We start from the raw sequence: 20,939 nt of genomic DNA on the forward strand, positions 1-20,939 counted from the left end.
TTAAATCTGATTGTGGTTTTCTTTTCATACCAAATCATTTTCTTCATATTTCAGCAATATTTTGAAGTTATGTGTGATCAATATACCTACCATATACTTAATATAAATCCTTGAGATAATTCTCTTAAGAAGCCCTGAGAAAACTATGTGGTACAGGTTGTATAACCTGAAGACTATACTCTTGCATTTTCTTTAAATTTCAACTGTCTCTCTAATGTTTGGGGGAAGCAGTTGAACTCATTTTGAGTTTACCTCTTCTAGTATTGAGGCAGATTTCTGGTGGTTGATTTGAGGAGAGATTCAAGAACATTTTCAGACCATTAGTGGAGTGAATACCCTGGGGGCTTAATCCCAGTAATGCAGTTTCTCAAAGGACCCAGCTTAATAGCAGACAGTAATTTAAGTCCTGGAACACTTTGATTGTTTTTCTGTACTTCATATATTAAATCAGAATACTGATCCTGGCATACCTCATCACTGTTTGGCCTTTTGTTGTGCATCAACAAAGGCTGTGGTTATTTGGAACTAATTGATAAATGTGTTAGTGGATTTCACTGGCTAATGAAATCACGCTACCAGTTTTGCTCTTCTTCCCACAAAATTGACCAAGCAACCTATTGCCTCTTTGTAAAGACAAACAACCTTGGATTTATTTGCTAAGCAATAAAAATACAATCTTTGGTATTTTTCAGTTCAAAATGAATATATGTATGTGTATTTTTCAGTAGAAAGAATATATACTGCCCTTCAAACTTTAAAATAGGTGATCTTTTTCTACTCTTTTACAGCATTATATTTTTAATGGAATTACACTTTGCAGACACTTACTCTAAATGATGCAGTATATCAATTGTTTTTCAACCCTGGAGCCAAAGTTAGGCAGATTTCTAATGGGGCCCGGTTCCCCAGGGTTCTGTCCTTGGCTCACTATTCCATTTAAGATACTTTTGTGGAGTGATCTCATCCAGTCAATTGATCTTCATGTATTAGATGAACACTTCCATTTGTTAAAAAAAAAGATTAAATTGTACAGTTGAACAAATGTTTATGAAATGCCTACCCAGTGCAAAGTTTTATGTCAGGCTCTTGGAGAGTAAAGAAAGAATAAGGACAGATCCTGCCCTCAAGCTTAGGGCCTTTGTTCATTCCTTTAACGAGTATTTGTTGAACACCTACTATGTACCAGGCACTGCTTTAATATCTGGGAAAATACAGGAAATAAAACAGACAAAAACCCCTACCATCAGGGAGCTTAAATTGTAGCACAAGTAGTCAGATAACTAAAGAAAGTAAATATATTAAATGTTGGGGTTATAAATTCTGTGGAGTAAAAGCTTGGAATGGAGAAAGATAAAATTCACAAAAAAGACTTACTACTTTACACAGAGGATTAAGAAGGCTTCTTTGATAAGGACATTTGAGCACATGAGAAGAGACCTAAGGACAGGAAGAAGCACGCTCCACGTGACAACGTGGGGGAAGAGCATTCCAGACAAAGCCCTCGGGAGGGAGGGGAGTGTGCTCGGCATGGTCAGTGGGTAGCAAAGGGACCAGTGGGCTGGAGCAGGGTGGGCTGGGTCAGTGTGGTGGGAGATAACCCAAGCTCTCTGGCTTTGGCTCTGATACAGAATGCCAGCCACATGTATAAAGCATTTCTGTTGTAAGGATAAGCTCCTCTATAAGGAGTTTTTACCTATTTAATTTTAACTTCTTATGACACTGTACAAGGCAAGTGGTTTTATCCTTATTTTACAGATAAGGAAACTTGAGGCTCTGGGAAGTAAAAGAACTTGCTCGAAATCCCACAGTATGTGCTGGATCTCCAAGGTCCCACCTCAGTGGTATCCTGTTGAAACCATGCAGGACTGGGTTCTCTCAACCCACAGGCCTTTACACATGCATTTCCCTTTGCCTGGAACACTTTCTCCTCTCTTTTCCAGGGTTACTCCTACTAACCCTTGCAGTCTCAACTCAATTGTTACCTCCTCTGAGAAGCTTTTCCTGGACTCCCCTGCCCTCCAAACTCTGTCTGGGTTAGGTGTCCCTCCTCTGCTACTGCGGCATCTGTAATACCCTTCTTTTAGTGCAATAACAAACTGTGCTCTCAGCATATGGGCCTCGTCTTGAGAGCAGGGACCATGGCTGTCTAATCTCAGCATCTAGGACAGTGACAGGAATGTTAGGTGTTCCTAAGTGTTCATGGAATTGACCTTGGCTTCAAACTCTGTGCCTCTTTCTCTTTTAAGATGACAGGTCAAGATTGAGAATACATCCTGATTGCCACCATTTATTGAGCACCTACTGTGAGGCAGGCTCTACTCTAAGCTCTGTTTGTATTATCCCATCTATTCCTCAAAATGGTGCCATAAGATGGTACTTGGCTCAGGAAGAGTGGCCCATTCATTGGTTTATACTAGTCCAAGCCCATGATTTTCTCAGAATTCAAGTAGTGGTTTTCTCTCTGATCTACTGAAAGTAATATTTGCACATCAATAGTAGTGTTTTTCAAATTATAGTTCTGACTCTTCAATAGTTTTTAAATTTTGGATTTTTGTTTTGATGATAATATAAATAATTCTTTCACCCATTATAAAGACAAAATTTCTTTCTTGCAATTGTAATTCTCGAATGAAAGATGCTTCGTAGGACAAGACTTGTGTGTCAGTGTTTCTTCAAATGTTCTTCAAAAAGGAGCCATAGCTTACTTGGGTTTGAGAAGCAGTGATGGTCACTGCCACGGTTCTCTTACCACATTTCTGCATTTGATGACTTAGGTCCGTAGCATTTGCAGCAAATTTAAGGTGTATACTTTATTTTTGCTTAAGGCGATGCTAATTTCCTGAGTTACGTTAGATTTGTCTGCTATATTCAGAGGACTTCAGTGGTAATCTATCTCAATTTTTATGCCTTTCTGATAAAAGTAAAGGTAAAACTTCTTCAAGATCATTTTTATAAACTGGAAATTGCTTTGTAAGTTCCTTAAACCTATCATGTATATTTTACACATATGACTGTGATAGAAAGCCTGACAATTTCATTTTCTACAGTATGTGTAAGTTATTGAGTAACAGTAATACACTAAAGCTATAAAGGAGCTGTATCTTCAAATTAGGCTGTGTAAAAGTATTCTGCTCATAAAAACGTATATATATGTGTGTGTGTATATATATATATAGTCTTCATTTGGTTATATATTCATTACGAGAGCAATAGTTTTCTAGTGTTTTTTATTTTTAAAATAAAATTTATTCTTGCTTCTCTAATTGCAAAAGTAACATATAATAATCGTTAAAATTTAAAGTATAAAAAGTCAGTATGAAATAACCTTTAATCCTAGCACTGAAAAAAAAATCCAGTTTTCTTTAGATATAAAGTCTTTTAATGGATTTATTTTTAAAAAGAAAAAAATTGAGACCAAACTATATATACATTTTTTAACCTGATTTTTTTTTTACTTAATATATCATAACCATTTCCCCCTATCATGAAAGTCGTTTGCATTGTCCTTTAAGCCTAATATTAAATAATATAGAGTAGTCTGTCATATGATCCTATTTAAGATATAGTTCATTTAAACTGATTTACCATTGTTAATAATGAAGCATTTATATCCTTGTACATATCTATTTGGATCAGTCTTTGATTCTTTCCCTAGAACAGATTCCTGTAGGTTTTATGTTGATTCAGAAGGCACACTGTTACAACTTTCAAAATTGACATTGTGGATGAGAACCAGAACCCCAGAGTTGGAGGGACCTGGGTTCCAGTCTTGACTCTGCCACTTCCCAGTTGTGGGATCTTGAACAAGTTGCCTAACCTCGCTAAGCCTCAATTTTCTCAGTGATAAAATGGAGATACTGGAAATGCACCTAAGGGAAGCTGTCAGAATTAATTGGGGGGAGTGCATGTAAAGCCTTTAGCTCAGGGCTTGGTATGTGGTACTTGCTCTGTAAGGGTCACTTTTTGAACATTCTGTCTGCTACCCCTATGGGAAAAGGCATCAGAGTACATGTTCTAATGATGGGTATTGGTGTTACCTTTTTAGTTCACTTCTCCCATAGACCTTAAGTGCACAATTTGATAAATGTTGACATATGTACACAACCACGTAATAAACACTTCAAAGAGCAATTAAGACATTTCCTTCATCCCAGAAAGTTTCCTGTTACCACTTTCAGTCAATTCTCAGCCATCCCCATAGGCAGTCAGTGATTCTGTATTGACATTATAGGACATGCTATGATGTCAGTTGGGAGGATCCTGAAAGTAAAATCATTTCTCAGTAGCATCCTTGTGAGTATGAGAGGTTGGGATTCTTTATATTGACTGCATGAGGGTAACGTTAGTCATAGTCAGAGGAAACTATGCAAAATAAGACACCATCCTCTCAGTTGGGTTTACTCTCTGTAGGAAAATATTTCCCAGATGATAAGCACCAGCACATCAACAGTAGTTGCCTGAGTGTCTGAGGTTGTGTCGGTGATAAGATTTTATTTTCTTTTTAATGATTTCAATGCTTTTCAAATGCTTTGTAATGAACAAATGTTATCCTCTTAGTAAGTAAAAATGCAATTTTAGAAAGGGATCTCATATGTGATATTTTGTTAAACATGATAATGTCAGAAAAGGGTAACTTGTAGCTGTCTCAGTGAAGTTTGTCAAGCCTTGCTCTTCAGGCTGTGGCCACTCCTAGTGTGTGAACCCCAGTTCTGTAGAAGTCCCAAAGTCTTAGTTTGCTCAGGCTGCCATAACAAATGCCATAGTCTGTGTACCTTAAGCAACAGAAAATTATTTCTCACAGTTCTGGAGGCTGGGAAGTCCAAGATCCAGGTGTCAGGTGATTTGTTTCCTAGTAAGTTTCTCTTCCTGGCTTGTAGTAGCCACCTTCTTGAGCATGTCCTCACATGGCAGTGGGAAGAGAGAGTGAGCAAGCTGTCTGGGGTATCCTCTTATAAGGGTATTAATCCCTTCATGAGGGTCCCATCCACATGACCTCATCTGATCCCAATTACCTCCCAGAGGCTCCACCTCCAGATACAATCACAGTAGGGGTTAGGGCTCCAACATATGAATTTTGGCAGGTCACAAACATTCAGTTCATAACAGTCATTCATTCATACATATATTCAGTTTTTTAGAATATTTTCTGTTACATTAAGCAAGGAGCCTTGCAGCTAATTGGTTTGTGTAAAATCTCCCCGGAAATGATTCCAGCCCTGAGGAGAGCAGCCCCTGCTGGAGTTGAGCACACAGTGGACTGATACAGAGAGGAGCCAAGGATTAGACCAAGGCATTGCCATTCTTCTGGCTCATTGAGCAGAGTCTGTTAGTCTTGGAGCTATGCTTTCCAGGTGTGTAGAGACCAAATCTTTTTCCCGGATCCCAGTACTTAAGCCTGGCAGAAGACACAGCTGAGTGTAATGTGATATTATAGTTTATGTTTTGATAAACAGTCTGCAGCGTGTGCTTGAAGATGGAATATTTTTCCTTTGTCTTTTGAGTGTCAAATTTTATTTTCAGTAAACTTCCTAAGTAGAAATATAAAGTGGTACAAGCACCCTGTTACTGTTTGATGAAAATGCTTACACATGATAAATTTCTAGGTTCCATTGCAAAGAGGAACCTGACAGAAAAACTGCCCCACACCCTGGAGAGCAAGAGGGTCTGGTTCTGTGGGTGGCGCAGGCTATTGGAAGGTGGCAGTGTGAATGCCTGGCGTCCCATAGCCCTCTCCTCCTTTGGCACTGCTCCTCCAGCCTCCAGAGCACCCATCCAAACCTGCCCTTTCACAAGCCGAGTCACTGTTCTACACCATTCCTGGCACTTAACATCAAAATTTACTTTGTCCCATGGCTAAAATTCTAGAATCTCAGGGTTATAAGGCAGTTCAAAGTTATATACTCTCCTCTTTCAAAGCATGAATATCTAACATCCTGCTGAGCAGTCATTTTTTTGTATACTTAAACACCTCCCAGCAGAAAGGAACTTGTTTCCTCCACTTTCAGGCTTCTATGACTACTGGAAATTTCACCTTTGTGTTGACTCAGTGACTTCCAGTAGCTTCCATTCATTAGTTCTGGATGACTTTTAAGAGGTAGACTGGAAAAAATACAAATCTTCTACAAGAAAGCTTTTCAGATATTTGAAGACAATCTGGGTTTCTCAATCTAGTTTACCTGTCAAAGAAGGAAGTACTATTAGACTGATATTGTTCATTTGGGCTGTGTTTTCACCATCACTGATTTCCGAGCAGTCATAAACCATCCATGTCATTATTCATTCCGGACACTTGGATTGACATCCAGTTGACTTGTTACATTCTTCTTCTGTTATAAAACCAGAACTGTTCTAACTAGCAGTTGGTTAACTAAATTAGTATGAGTTTTGAAATCAGTATCATATTTTTGATGCGGAATATAGGGTAGCAAGCATGGTGGGAAGTTAATTATTAGTGTGATGATCTCAGAATAGGGTGTTCAAAGTTTCCTTTTGTATAGATCTCAGAGGAACTTAATCCATGCCTATGTTTGTGAGTGTAGCTTCAGTGTCTATGTGCACATGAAAACAGAGAACACAAGCATCAATCCCACAACTAGGGGTCTCTGTGCACAGTCCACTGTGAAAAGGCCATGTTTTCTACTCATGTCAGTCTGTGACTTGCTCAAGGGTGAATGGCCAAAGGTGAAGCACAGGATGAACACAGCAGTGGGGATGGGAAAGACAAGGAAATCACTTTTGAATACATGAAGTTAGTGATGCCTGTGGAACTCCTAGTTGAATGATCCATCCACGCTGGAAATACCAGGTTAACGTTTAAGACTATGGCCATAGACTCTAGGTTGATTGTGGGACAGTGTGAAAATGGGACAGTATTGACTTGCAGTTAGGAACAAGGCTTTGGAATCACACTTGGATTTGAGACCACGTCCGCAGTGTTCTAGTTCTGTGATATTGGTTCAACTCTTTAATTTATCTAAGTCTCAGTTTCTTAGTCTGCAACATAGGGTTATTGTGAGAATACTGTGACTGGTTTATCCCAGTATCTGACATCAGTGAATGCTTTATACACATAATCAGTTATTAAGAAAAAAAACTGACCCAGGGAAGAAACTTGAACAATGAATTTATTTAAGAGGTGTACAAATTCAATGAGGCAATGGTTGCATAAATTATGATACACCCATGTGGAATACTATGAAACTATTAAAAGAATCAATGATTTACATTATACAACTATTAAAAGAAAGAATAAATCTACATTTACTAACATAGGTTGTTTGTCCCTGATAGATAAATAAGTGAAAAAAAATATGTTAAAGATCAGTGTGTGTGTTCATTTTAATCCCTTAGGGTGAAAAAAAAAAAAACAATAGTGAAAGCTACACAGACAGGTGCATGGAGAAAGTTGTAGAAGAACAGAAACAGTTTGGGATGGGGTGAATGGTTATTAATTTTTTATTATGTATCTTTAAATCATCTCACTAAGTGTAGTAAGAATGTATGTTACTTTTGTGATTTTTGAGGGCAAATTTCTTAAAAAGATACAGTCCAAAGGAGTGGGGGATGGGTGGTGGAAGAGGAGAAACCAGTAAGGTGTAAGAGAACATAGGCAAACAGGGAGGAGATGTACCCAGGGATGTACAGAGTTAAAAGCCAAGAGACTCATTTGTCATGGCTACATTAGGGCTTGCATCCTGAGCTTTTCTTTTCTAATTCATTTTCATTTGGTATCCCTTAATTTCTGGTATAGAGCATAGCAAGATTTCTTTTTACTTCTCTTCATTTTTGTTTTATTTCTAGCATCTGTACCAACACTTGTCTGGGGGAAGATAAGTAATAAGAAGACGGGTAGAAACATGATGTCGTTCGTTGACTAAAGAGCAATGTTTATTTTATTTGATTTTAAAATGTAAGAATGCATGCACATGATTTTAAAAAGGACAATTTTTAGCTGTTCTAAAATGGTTACAGTGAAAGCTAAATCCTCCTAGTAACCCTGTCCCCACCCTCCCTGTTCCTCTTTCTTAAGAAATGTCCTTATATGTCCTTCCAGAAATAGTCTATGCATGTACAAAGTGTGTGTTTGAATGTTTCCTATTGAAAAACAAATGACGATATATTATATACCTGAAGAACAGAGATTTTTCCCAAATCTTTAGAGAATGAGATCTAAACCATTGTGAAAAAGTAGTTAAATCTCCTTTTCTTTTCTCACAAGGGCCTGTGGGTGAGAGTTCAGGCACTGTAAAGAATTCTGCTATCTTGTTGGAGAAACAGTGCCGGTTTTTTCAGATCACGCAATAGGCTCATAAAAGTTTATTGTGGTTACATAGCTACAAAGAGAGATTTAATTCCAGCCCTACACGTAGAGCAGTTGCATCAGGCATTATTTACAACTGGATTAAAGAACAGTAGCACAACTTCCACCGTGGATGTGTGGTGCCTTCAGTAGCGCAGAGGCGGCTTGCTTGCTCACCAGGGAGTTCTCAACAGTTTTCTCTACGAGGCACTAGACCAGATACTGTCAAGGGGGAAAAAATCAAAAGCGAGCACCTGCCCTCTAAGAACAGAGATGGAAGCGGCACCACCAGCCCTGAATTTTGCAAATGAAGCAAGAGAGGATATTAAATCTTAGTTTAATCCAAGTAATGAGAATCTTGCCCCTCCCAAGTTCTCCCAGTGAGGATTTTAACACTCCTTCGGCAAAGAAATGGAACTGAGCAATAGAGGACGGCAAGTGACACTGAGTCACTGAATTCACCCTTTAGAGGAAGAGCTCTTGTCATCATGAGCCCTTCCTGAGGTACCGGTGGCTCTTGTGTTGATTCTTGAAGGAAGAAGGGGAGGAAGTGAGGAGGCAGGACTTTTTTTATTTTTAACTCCTGCACAGAGGATGGAATTGAGAAAAATACACAGTGGCAATGAAATTAACGTACAAAGCAGGGGAGGAAAATTTTGACAAACACAAACCCGAAATCCAAATGCTGTGGGGCTGTCCACTTTCCTGCTGCACTAAGGAGGGCAATACAACCTTGGCCTAAAGAACACTGAAGTTTTGTTTTCTCATCTGCAAACAGACAGGTTCAAACCCGTCAGAGGCTGTAACTGAGTTTCCTTGTGACTGATTTATGTGCTAGTGCTTTTTTTTTTCCCCTGTAAGAATCTGGTTGAGTAATTCAGAAGGTTAAAAAATATCAAAACAGAAAGAAGTGAGAAAAGTTAGCTGAGGTCTGCCACCTATGCCAGGAAGGTACCCGCAGACTGGAAGAGTCTGTGAGGCCTTGTTTGTTTCTCCTACGCAAATACTCAGCTGCGCTCAGCAGAGCTTGAGAGCCGTATCTGTTCAACTGCTGTTCGAGAAACAGGACTCTGTTCTCTGCAGCTTACTCCTTGCGGTTTCAGAATGTAAAATATGAAGTGAGTATAATCACAGGCCAGGTTCCCAGCATTTCTTGGCATTTCAGTTTTGGCAGCAAAAAATGGGAAAAACTGAAGTTTTTATGGCCAGGCAGGCTGAGTGTGATCTTTGTGCTGTGGTGCTACCAACGGGAAGTGAATCTGTTACGGAGCGCTTTGCCTCAGAAGTAGGTGTGCTTTGTTCAGTTTGCTGCAGCAGTCATATAAGTTTATAGTCCATTTTCATAAAAAGAACGAGGTAGAGTCGAGGGCTTACCAGGCAGAGTATTTTTACAGTATCTCACTTGACATATTTATTATTCAGGAAGAGTGACCTGTATTACACTTTGTGTTTGACAAGTTAACTTGAACTAAAAACTTACCATAGAAGCTCAAGATACAGTACATTACTTTGTAAGAATTTATTCTCAAGATAAAAACTCATCAGTTCAAGATGAGAAGATATAATAAGGAACAAACACTTTCAACAGAAGAGTTCGAGAACTCACTTTAACTTTACAAGCTCTAAGCTTGGCTTAGATTACCTGGTGAAGAGATAGGTCGGAGTCTGAGTCATAGTTTGCCCGGAGAAGCCCCATTTCCCCACTGTGATCCCCCTTAATAGCCTCTTTCTCTCTGAGTCCCATTTTGAACAGTACATTGCACAGAGAGGTGTCTGCATTCCACTGTGTGTGTGTGTGTGTGTGTGTGTGTGTGTGTTTACAAATTGAGAGGGGTCCGCTGTAGGATGGGAATTCCCCCAGCATTTTCCTTCCATGGACTATTCTCCTCGAGTCCATGAATTGGAAATCTAGTTATGAAACCATTTTGAAATATTATCTTTTAAGCATCAGTCACTTCCTTACTTTCAAAGACACATTGGGGGAAATTGCCTTTCCCATAAGTACCTTGTTCTATTTCCTTTGCATGATACTTTAATATATTTGCATGAGGTGTAAATTTGTCTGTAGTCATAACTTTATGGGTCCACATTCACTTACTTATCCATCCATCCATTTAATGATTTATTTATTTATTCAACAAATATTCATTGAGACCTGCTTCATGCCTGGGGATATAATAGTGGCCAAGATAGGCTTGCTCCCTGCCTACAGGGAGCATTTATTCTAGTGTAAACTATGAAGAAATAAAAGTAAGTACCAGTTGTGAAAATTACATGGAAGGAAATAAGTGAGTTTTTCATTTGTAGTTTTACTTCATGGAAAGGAAAGAGAGACAGGTCAGTCCTCTTCCTGGTTCATAGATGGCTGTCTTCTCCCCATGTCCTCAGATGGCAGAAGCAGCAAGGGAACTCTCTAGATCTCTTTTATAAAGGCACTAATCCCATTCATGAGGGCTCTACCTTCATGACCAAATCACCTACCAGATGTCCTACCTCCTCATGCCATCACCGTGGAGGTAGGCTTCAGCATATGAATTTTAGGAGAACACAAATATTCAGTGTACAGTAGTATTTTACCTGCAGTCTCAAACTCAAATACCTTCAGAGTGGGGGCCAGCGGGGACAGTCCAGTTGCACAGCTTTAAACCGATATAAATCACATGTCTATACAACCGAAGTTCACTTTAAAAAAAGAAACACGAGGTGAGGTTGGGTGTGGAGTTGGAGACATCACTGCAGGAAAAGGTTTCTCAGAGCTGAGTAGTCAAGATGTGTGACTTCGAGGTCCAGACTGCAGAATTCAAGGAGGCTTTCCAGCTGTTTGACCCAACAGGTGACAGCAAGGTCCTGTATAGCCAGTGTGGGGACGTTATGAGGTCCTGGGCCAGAACCCCACCAACACTGAGGTATGCGAGGTACACATGGAACCCCCAAGAGTGATGAGCATGAAGGTGCTGGACTTTGAGCACTTCCTGCCCATGCTGAAGACTGTGGCCAAGAACAAGGACCAGGGAACCTGTGACAGTTATGTCCAAGGTCTTCAGGTGTTTGAGAAGGAAGGGAACGGCACTGTCCTTGTCATGCTGGGGGAGAAGATGATAGAGAAAGAAGTAGAGATGTGGTGGCAGGGCATGAGGACAGGCATGGTTGTATCAGCTATGAAGAGCTCATCCATGTGATGCCAAATGGCCAAGGACATTCCCATCATCCTCAGAGCCCCGTGCCATTCTCTGTGAGACTTTGCATCTAGCCCCAAAGGCTTCCTGGGTTCTCTAGTCATGGCACCTTTCCCATCTTGTCTCTTTTGGTGATGTTTGCTGTCAGCATTCACCAGATAAACTTGCTCTTTGTGCCCCTACCCGCCCCCAAAAAAGAAAAAAGACAGGGAGCCCTAGGCCAGACCTAGCTTTTGAGTAAGGCCACTAATTCACTTTGTCCAAAGCCCCCAGGTGTTCTTTAGCTCCACGTCAGGGCTTACCAGCCCTGGTTTAGTCTTAACATTTCAGTAGGTCCCTTTGTGGGTCTCTCAGAGAAAATGAGGGCAGTATTGGAATTTCACAACACAGTGAATTTTTCCACCTCACCTTGGAAACTTTGAGCTATCTCTCCACAGTTTGTATGACAGAAAGACTGCTCAAGGAAATCCACTGGAAAATCTGAGTGCTTGGAGAAATGTCAGGAATATTGTCTCTCGTCATGGAATTTCTACACACTGATGTGGCACTCCAGTGAGTCAGAAGGAGGAACCTCACTGCACCACGGCCCAGGCCCCAAATCAGTGGGGCTGTGGCAATGTCCCAGCCCTGGCTGGGGTGGAAGGCGACTTATGGTATCACTGTCCATGCCAGTACGGGGATTTGAGCTCCTTCCAGTGTGCGATGCCGGCCCCCCTGGGCCAAGTCTGAACTCCCTGGACTCTTGGGTGAGCTCCCTATGGTAAGCTCAGCTTCCTTTCTTCTCTAGCCAACCCCTGTCCCCTGCCTCTCTCCCATGAATTTTCTCTTTGTTGCCAAGAGATCCAGATACTGTCCTTACCTGAGACCTCCATGAAGGATAGGAGAGGATCCCAGTCAACTTCCCTGTGGCTCCTTATTCTCAGACTAGAAAAAGAAAAAAAAAAAGAAAAGAAGGGAGAACCTGACTGCCTCTTCTCCCTTTGGTCACATAAAGGCTGTTTCTGAAACAGGCATATAATAAAATAGTTTTCTACAGGCAGTGGCCTTTCATGAAGCTTCTTATAAGGCATTCATGTCTTCGAATGGAATTACTGCAGACAGTTTACTTTGAAGGTGAATGTAGAAGCCCTATATTTCCTTGTTAAAATCTCTTTCCAATGATACCAAAAGCACAGGCAACAAGAGCACAAATAAGTGGGAGGAACTACCTCAAACGAAAAGCCTTCTGTACAGCACAGGAAACAATCAGCAGAGTGATGAGACAGCATACGGAATGGGAGAAAATATTTGCAGACTATATATCTCATAAGGGGTTAATATCCAAAATACATAAGGAACTCCTACAACTCAATAGGGAAAAAACCAAATTAAAATAAAATGGGCAAAGGACTTGAATAGACATTTCTCCAAAGAAGATGTACAAATGACTAACAGATATATGAAAAGATGCTCAACATTACTAATCATCAGGGAAATAGAAATCAAAACCACAATGAGATACCTCACACCTGTTAGGATGGTTATTATCAAAAAAATAAAGGACATTAAGGGACAATAAGTGTTGGTGAGGATTTGGAGAAAAAGGAACCCTGTTGATGGAAATATAAATTGGTGCAGCCACTAAGCAAACAGTGTGGAGGTTCCTCAAAAAATGAAAAACAGAACTACCATATGATCTAGCAATCCCACTTCTAGGTATACTCATATATCCAGAGGGTTTGGAATCTGCAAGAGACATCTGCACTCCTATGTTCATTGCAGCATTATTCACAATAGCCAAAATATGAAAACAACCTAAATGTTCATTGAAAGATGAATAGATAAAGAAAATTTGCTATGGAATATTATTCAGCCTCTAAAAAGGAGGAGATTCTGTTATTCAAGACAACGTGGATGGACCTGGAGGACATTATTATGTGAAATAAGCCAGACACATAGAGACAAATACTACATGATATCATTTACATAGAGAATCTAAAATAGTCAAACTCATACAAGCAGAAGGCAGAAGGGTGGTTGCCAGGGGCTGCAGGAAGGGGGAAATGGGAAGGTGTAGATTTGTAAGCATCCCATTTGTGCTCACGTGATTCCCATCCATGTTCTCACCTTCCCCAAGGCGACTATTCTATCTAGTGTTCTAATTCCTGTAGTGCATTATTAGCATGGGTGGTGGGGCTGGGCCAGTCCAGGATCTGGAGAGCTGTGCAGAGGCAGGAGTGGACTCCAGAAAGAGACTGCTGGATCCTGCTGACCTTCCCCCAAGGTGCCAGAGTTTGCAGTTTCCAGGAGCTGCACTGGATTGCAGGTTGGGAGTTATGGCATAAATATGTGTTGTGTTATAAATGACTGTTTTGGTTTGGACAGTGCCCTTCATTCCCTGCCTGACATACTGCAGCACCCATTTGCCCTTGCTTGGCTGGTGCTTTGGAAACACACAGGCTTGGAGCAGACCATCATTAAGTTGTCCATGGGCTTTGTTTGGCCATGAAGGAGACTTCACCATTCAGTTACCAGGTTCAACATGTCCAGAGCACTGCTTTGTACTGCTTGCCTCTGTGGTCAAAAGATAATTAAAACAGGATCCTTGCCTTCAAGGATTTAGTCTGTTGGGGGTTCTAAACACATATAAATTGACAATGTAAGACGTGGTACCATAAATGCTAGAAAGAAAATACAGTGCAATGGGAACATAGAAAAGGCAGTTGTTAATTTTGATGGAGAGGTCAGAGGAGGCTTTGGAGAAGAGATGATGTTTGAGCCTGCCTTGAAGAATGTGTAGGTTTTCAATTGACAGTGAGATGGGGAAATATATGCCACGTATATGGAACAATAGGAGAACAAGAGGCGTGTAGACAGGAAAGTGTCCTGTGCTAAGGAATTGTGACGACTCTGTGAGTGGATGAACCAGAGCCTGGGAAGGAGCAGGGTCGAGATGGCGGTTGAGGTAGGTGGGGTGAGAACATGCGAAATTTTAAATGGCTGGCTGAGAAGTTTGGGCTTTATTTGCCTGTCACTAGAAGCCATCAGAGGTTTGTTGAGAAGGAGGCTGAGAGGAAATAAATGTAGTGTGTTAGCGTGTGGTGGAGCAATCCTGGAAGCTGAGAGTTCAGGCAGGAGGTCTTGTCATAGGTCAGGTGAGAAACAGTCACAGCTTGAAGCTAGCCAGTGATGGTGGGAAAAGAGGAATGGACTGATACAGTGGAAGAAAAGCTGTGAGGACTCTGTGATGAAGTGTGTGGGGGGGATCCAGGAGTAGGCATTAAAGATGACCCCAAGACTTCCAGCAGAGGAGAGCTCTAGAGCTTTCAACTGAGTGAAGACTGCAGTTGGGTAAAGTGGTTTTCATCCTGTTGTGTTTGAAGAGTTGAAACACCCCTAGTAGTTGTGCCCAACCAGCACTTAGAAATGCAGGTCTGGATCTCCAGAGAGGGGTGTCAGGATGGAGATTTAGATTTGGAAGCCATCTGCCTAGGGTAATACTTGCACCCGTGGGATTCAACGACACGGGTAGAGAACCAAGCCGGGCAACTGTGCACAACTGGGCAGATCGCGCACTGAATGGCACTAGGGAGGGCCGTGCTGTCCTAGTCATCGGAGCTTTGTGTAATGATGTGGATTTTCTGGCAGATGGCAGTTAAACATGTCTTGAGAAAGGGTGCCTTTTTTCTAATTTGCACAAAGGCGCCATATGGTCTAGCTGGAGGAGTGCTGGAAGTAAACCTAGGCAAGGGCCAGGAACAGAACCGTAGGGAACCACCTACCCTGAAGGGAGGGTGGAGGAGGAGTCTACAAGGAGACACTTAAGAGTGGTGAGAGCTGTAAGTACGATTGTGTTGAGTTGCCTTGGATTTGCCTGAGCACAGTCATCACACGGTGACCTCTCACCAGGTAAGGTTTAATAGTCTAATGACTCAAGTAGAGCCTCTGTTCATATTATCCATCCCCCTTTTCACATACCGGGTGAGTTATCCTTGACACCAGCAAATGGGATAGTTAACTCTCTCCATTTAGGTAAAATGTAGAATGACCTAACCTGTGCGCTGCTCCTGAGAGCCAGTGCTTAGTAAGGAGCAACCACCGTCCAGGGCGAATAGCTGCCTCCTCCAGAATGCCCTCTCCAGAGCCTGCCTTGTGGATTCTAGGAGAATAAGCCATGTTCCCTGTCCCTAGGAAAGGGCACCTCCTCAGCCACTAACCCCTGTCACACTTGGTACCGGCCAGCCAGGAGTCAAGCTGGGGCAACTCCCAACCCAGAACAGGCAGAGCCTCTTGGATGGCCCTGAGTCCTGACCTCAGAGGGCCTGGCAGGTGGGAGGAAGCTTCCTGCCTCCTGAACCACAGGAGAAAGAAAAGGCATCCCTAGAGCAATAGCTTGGAGGCTGTCCTGGCTTCTTTGTGGCACAAACTACAAAGGCTCACAGCCTCCCCAACGTGTGCCAGTAAGATGGTACAAGTGCTTCTTGCTGAAGAGAAAGTATGTGCCCCGCCTTGGCACGTGATTCTCTGCCCACACAGACCTGTCATTGCTGCTTCCTGGCACTTGTGACCTCGTTTGCATCCATGGAAAGTTACAGGAGGAGAGATAACACCTTCCTGCCGAGGAATGTGTCACGTAACCGAGATCAAAAGTTTCAGTGTCACTTCTGTGTCAATGGGATCCAGCTCTGTAGACAGATAAAACATTGTTTGGAATGGCCATAAAGTTTAGAACGGAACTGGGATTTATCGAGTGGATGGAACTCGATTGCTTGTACATTACCAAGATAAGTCAGCCAAAATGTTCTACTTTCAAAATAATTCACTTTTTTCAGATCTTGAATTTTGATCATTTTTTGTCATCAGTTGATTCTGTTTCTTATTTGAATGAGGAATACAGTCCCTTTTCTAACGGAGAATAAACATCCCTTGTCCTGACTCTGGGGCATGATTCTTTCGAACCTTGCTTGAACTTAGGCTCCCTGAGTGGGTGGATCAGAAGCCCTCCAGGTGCTCCTTATGCGCTACATCCTATAAATCAGCAGGTGATCGCGTGACCTCTTTTTTTAAAAAAAGTGCTCTGAAAAAAAGAGAGAATTTTTCCATGGCCTTAGAGGGAAATCTAGGAGTAGAACCCTAGAGGTCGATATTCTGGAGCTGTGTTCCCAGACTGCCTTCTCTGGAAAATGTAGAGGGAACCACCCTATTCTCAGCAGAGTGTTTGACTTATCAACTTTCAGAAAGAAATTAGTGTCATATGATGGGAATCCTGTTCTTTGGTTTCAGCTTAAAGTGTTTTCTGAGCTTTTAAATCGTTTCCTATGTAATATGCCATCCCTTCTGGCTTTGTAGTTTTCCATGAAATTACTTCTTTTTTAAAGAAATGCCAAATGTGCTTTTCAACTTGATGAAGGACTTCAGGAATCTCCTCATTTCTTTTCTTCCTGGACTGACCTTTTAATTTTATGCAAGATGTACAGGTGTGATTTGTCTTGTCTGGTTTATAATACCACACTGTTGTAAAGATGGTTAATCACCAGGCACACACATTAGTCACTGGTTGTTGTACCTACAAGCCCAATTTTCTTCTATTACCTGTAGGACCAGATTGAGGGCTAGAGAAGAAACAGTGCAGTTGGATGGGTGGCTTGAAAGATTTAGCACCAGATGCAGAAAGCAGTTCTCATCATTTCTTCCCCGTTTCCTCAGTACCCACTGTGCACAGACACTAACTAGGTATTGGAGGGAGATACACAAGCCAAAAGGATTTTACACTCAAGGGGTGTATGGATAAAGGAAATGCAACTGAAGTTTAGGGTAAGCAACTTAGAGCTTGTTCAGTTCAGCCACTCCTTAACTGACCACTCAGCCCTGAGCCAGGCACCTTGTTCTGGGGTTAGGAAGTGGAAATAAGCATGGGGCAGACCTGCAGAAACCAACAATTGCAGTCAGTGCAATAAATGCTTCATTAGAAGAGCACACCAAATACCATCAGAGCACTGAGGACAGACACTCACCTTGTCCAAGGATGGGATGCAGAAGGCTTCAGAGACAGAGAGGCTTTGGTTGAGAATGAAGTGGTCAGCCCAGCAGAGAAATGGGAAGAGAGGTGCTAGCCAGAGCTCCTCCAGCTGTCTCTGGTGGTAATCAAATGGGTTTTCCCCTCCTTTTCAATCCATATAGGACCAGTACTTCTATAAAATGTCATAAAAGTAAATTACTAGAAAAATAAAATTTCAAAAAGACGTATAATACAGAAGCTTAAATTTTCATTATTAGATTCAACAGAAATACAATTACTGTCAAATAGTTATAAAAGTTTCTAAACACGCTCATTGTTCTACTTAGAGTTTGCAGAGGGTCAGCAGTCCCCAGACCACACCTTGCATAGCACTGCTCCAGGCAGAGAAGGAGACCTGTGAGGGCAGAGAGGTGCAGGGAGAGCTGGGTGCTCACGGTCAGGGAATCTGAGAGCAGGGTGGAGGGCATGTGCTAAAGCCTGATGGGAGCAACTTAAAGCCCCAGACGTTCATGGGACAAGATCAAAATTGTATTCAGAAAAATAGCTGGCACAGCCCAGAAAACAGAGGATACAAAGGTGGAGAGAGGTGGGAACCGATGGGGCTGATTGGAGGCTGTGGCAGTTTGGTGGAGAGAAGACATCTGAATCTAAGTATAATCAGGAGGAATAATTGTCAGTTCTGAGTGATTGACTGGATGTGAGAAGTGGAGAGGGGATTTCATCAAGTCCCATCCCACCATTTTACAGATGAGGAAACTGAGGCCCAGAGAGGTGACAGAGCAGAGGCCAGATGCTCTGCTTTCTGGCTCAGGACAAGAGTTCTTGCCCCTTGACCATCTACTTGGCAGTGCACCAGAAAATACATTCTAGCTTGTCCACCTGCCACGCCACCCCCTGCTGACCCTGACAAAAGGGAAGGATCTGCATTGGTCAGAAGGTGCAGGGAGCACCAGCGTGCTGGCCTGCTGCACTCAGCTGGCCTGGCTGACCCCTCTGCACTCTCCACTTATGGCCAATGTCTTAATGATAGAAGCCAACTCCAAGAGTTCACTGTGTCCTTAGTAGCCTGTTAAATTCATGTAAATCCTGTTTAGGCAGTGGATGGAATTTTTAATACCCTTCTTTTATAGGAACAAAGGTTGCTCTCACCTATAAGCCAAATATGAACAGGCAGTCACAAAGCAGGCCAAATTTCCCTTGCTGGTATCTCTTGAACTTGGTTTGGTTCTAGACCAGTCTTAAAGGGTCGATGCCTGGAGTGGGGTGGACTTGAGAATGTGTTCAGAGCCACAGATCTGGATTTTATCACACCTCTGGATGTATCAAACCTGTGTCCACTGTTGAATTTGTGTCCTGAATAATTAGTCAGGGAGAAGGTGGAAAACGAGGCTGTGCAGTTGAATTTTGATTGTATGGTGAGGTACAGCTATTGTTTTATTTCCTGGGAATTTTGTATTTTACCTCTGGAGAATTTTGGTTCTCTAGAATGGAAACAACGTTCTCCAGCCATAGTGGTGGTGTGGTTAACAACAGGAGTCTGTGACTTTTCTCATCCTCCTTCAACTTATTCTGCCTAAAAGTGAACTAACCAGCATTTGACAATCTAGGGATGAACCTCAGCTTAAATCAACCTTTTCTCATTGTACTGATCTGGGCTGCTGATACTGAAGAGATCTTAATTCCTAAATCTTAATGCTTCAGAATTTGGTCTCAGCAAAGATGGGTGAAGTAGACAAAGGTGGTGTGGCTGATGAAGTTCACCCAGTTCTTGAGACATTTGCTCATTGCCCAAAGGCACTGGTGCCAGACCATCAATATATGATAGACCTACTTTGGCTCCTGGCTCTATTACCCAGAGAACAGTTTATAAGCTAGATGTGTCACTTAATAATATAATAGGCCTACCTACCCAAAACTCAAATGCTTATAGTGATTATCTAAAATTTACAAAGTTCATTTATGCTCTACCAATTTTTATTCTTATAAAAATCATGGCAATAGGCCATGAAGTGGTTTTCTGGGTTTTTTTTGAAAAGGAAATAATAGCTAAGGCGTCTGTAGCACTTTAATGCATCCCAGGCACTATTCTAAGTAATCCACATTAAGTAGCTCAAAATTCCTATGAGTCAAGAACTGCTGTTATGTACATTTCTTGATGAAGAAACAAGCACAGAGTAGTTAAGTAACTTGCCCAAGATCACACAGCTAGTAAATAGCAGGACCAAGACTTAAACTCAGGCAGCCTGGCTCCAGAGTCTGTGACCTTAACCTCACACTATCAGAATCAAAGACAGACGGAAGTTGGATGAGAGACCTTCCAAGGTCTCTTGGGGGTGTAGGATGAAGAAGATTGAGAGAGGCAAACAGGAGCTTTTTGCTCCTTAAGAGCATAGTTGAGAGTTTGTACTTGGCCCTGTGGTCCTGTGTTGCACGGGACTCCATTCTTGGCCATGCATCTGGATTTACTCTGTCTCCAGAATAGATCACTCTGGATTTTGTCATCATCATCATAGACTCCGGTTCCCTAGGAAATGTAAAATATGCCCCCTTATTATTGCTATATTAAGCCTTACATCTGTGAAAGGTCTTTAATTGCATCTGTAACATACAGACAGACGTATAATGTTGCTATACAGGTAACTTACAGAGTGAAATCCAGGGTAAGTGACTATTTAGATTAAGGTCTATCATCTTGCAACCTTGATATTTTTAACAAAGAAACTGAAGTTATGAGAAAGTCAACCAAACTGAAATAGCCAATATTTATTGGGTCAAGATTAGTACAGCATTTAGGCAAGAAGAAAGTTAGTCCTTTCTCAAAAGGTCTCTTCATCTACCACTTTTGCTTTCAGGTATGGTGGTACTTTCTAAGCTTAAAAATAAGACACATAGGGCCGGTCCGGTGGCGCACTGCGCTAGTGCGCCGCTTGGGAAGTGCGGCAGCGCTCCCGCCGAGGGTTCGGATCCCACATACAGACCGGTTCCCGCTCACTGGCTGAGCGAGGCGCGGGGGCAACACCGAGGGTTGCGATCCCGTTGCCGGTCCCGGTCCGGTACGGGCGCGACACTGAGGGTTGCGATCCGTTGCCGGACACGGAAAAAAGACAAAAAATAAATAAATAAATAAGACACATAGGCTAAAAAATAAATTTTCCCCAATTTCTGAATTCTGTTTACTTTTGAGATCTTGGTAAGTTATGATGACTCATACATTTAATAGATTACCCTTAATGAGAAGAATACTATGACAAAAAATTGGAAATATTCTTCAGATGGTGTCTACCCATATAAGTACTCAAATATTTAAAGAATGAACAACTGAATGGCTGTTTTGGGAAAATTGGGCTCTTTGGTTGCAAAACCAAGTACTCGGGACAGAGTGAGTGCTCAGGAAGTATCAGTGAGTTCTTCCAAAGGAAATTTCTTTTTTTTTTTTTTTTTTTTTTTTTTTTTTTTTTTTTTTTTT

The 20,939-nt window shown here is 41.7% G+C and overlaps 1 protein-coding gene and 1 pseudogene across 1 annotated transcript in view; both read left to right on the forward strand.

Moving 5' to 3' along the window:
• PRKCH (protein kinase C, eta) overlaps positions 1 to 20,939 on the forward strand; it is a 261,067-nt gene that overhangs the window by 194,677 nt on the left and 45,451 nt on the right. The window lies entirely within an intron of this gene.
• LOC103585212 lies at positions 11,069 to 11,549 on the forward strand (annotated as a pseudogene).

The sequence above is a fragment of the Galeopterus variegatus genome, unplaced genomic scaffold (genome assembly GCF_000696425.1).
Source record: "Galeopterus variegatus unplaced genomic scaffold, G_variegatus-3.0.2 Scaffold221, whole genome shotgun sequence".
NCBI lineage: Eukaryota > Metazoa > Chordata > Mammalia > Dermoptera > Cynocephalidae > Galeopterus > Galeopterus variegatus.